This window comes from Balaenoptera musculus, chromosome 5, assembly GCF_009873245.2.
Source record: "Balaenoptera musculus isolate JJ_BM4_2016_0621 chromosome 5, mBalMus1.pri.v3, whole genome shotgun sequence".
Taxonomy (NCBI): domain Eukaryota; kingdom Metazoa; phylum Chordata; class Mammalia; order Artiodactyla; family Balaenopteridae; genus Balaenoptera; species Balaenoptera musculus.
The window spans coordinates 36371305-36372700 of NC_045789.1; the positions used below are offsets into that span (position 1 = coordinate 36371305).

At 34.0% G+C, this 1396-nt stretch overlaps 1 non-coding gene across 1 annotated transcript; it reads right to left on the minus strand.

Annotated features, from left to right (window-relative positions):
* Nucleotides 1-836: 836 nt before the first annotated feature.
* On the minus strand, nt 837-908 carry TRNAE-UUC. Its single transcript has one exon. It is a non-coding gene; the product is annotated as a tRNA-Glu (tRNA).
* Between the last annotated feature and the right edge of the window lie 488 nt (nt 909-1396).

The window sequence follows — 1396 nt, forward strand, 5'->3', positions numbered from 1 at the left end:
CTTTTCTTTAAAAAATATAGATAAAAAATTTCATAATATTTCTGTAACCAAATTTAATTAACAACTTTTATAAAGTTTCTGATGCTTGAATCAAATCATTTACATCCTATCGGCAGTTCTATTTCATGTATTTAAACCATGTTATTGAGTTAATCAAGAGACTCTGGGTTAAAACATTCAAGCACCTATTAATAAAAATAAGTACTGGTGAGAGATAGGAATAGACAAATTAGTATAATTTCTTCTTTCATAGGGAAGGACTTATCAAATCATTTTATTCTTTATCAACAATAATGATCATAAAACATTTAAAACTCCAAAAAAAATATGAACAGAAAAATGAATGAAAATAGTGCACAATCCCATCACTCAATATAGAACCAAAGTGTTATTTATTTATTTATTTGGCCGCTCAGCTTGCAGGATCTTAGTTCCCCAACCAGGGATCGAACCTGGGCCCGTCAGTGAAAGGGCCGAGTCCTAACCACTGGACCTCCATGGAATTCCCTCAAAGTGTTTTTAAATTAAAGACAACTACAGTTTGAATTTTTAAGACTACCTAGAAAATTAATTAATTAATTAATCCTCTCTTTCAACTAACATTTGAGTTCCTTACTACATGGCAATCACTCTGGGTTCTGGGTGTATATTTGTGAGCAGGACAGACAAGGTGGCTATCCTGATGGAGCTTAGTATGTGGGTAGATGTTAAACTAATAACCCGCAAATAAAGAATTGAAAAATGCTTCGAAGAAATATTAAAGAGTGTTATGAAAAAGAATAATAAGGGAACATAATTTTTTGGGGGCCGCGCCTTGTGGCTTGTGGGATCTTTAGTTCCCCGACCAGGGATTGAACCTGGGCCACAGCAGTGAAAGTGCTGAGTCCTAACCACTGAACCACCAAGGAATTCCCAGGGAACATAATTTAAATTTAGCATTAAGGAAGGCTTTATTAAGTGATGTTTGAACAGAGAAACCTGAAAGATTAGTACCCTCTTAGGCACTTAAATAAAATGAAAGCAATGAAAACATATTGGACACACAGTATTCAATAAATATTGTTGAATGAATGAATGCTATTCTAAATGTCAGAAAACAAAGCAAACATTAAAACAGAAAGCATAAAACAAGATCTCAAAAGTTATTTCAAAATCATAGTTGTGCAAATAATCATAAATGCTACAAACTGCCCAATTAGAAGATGAAGTCTCTTAGGTTAAAATCAAAGTCCAAATAAGTGTCGTGATGCAGTAACAATGCAAGGGTTAGAAATATCAGAATAGGCAAGGAACAAGTAGAAGAAGGGCAAGGAGGTAGAAAGGGAAGGGGAGGAGAATGAGAAGGAAAAAGTAGGCGGTGATGATATTAATAGTAAAGTAGGATTCAAATGGCTTA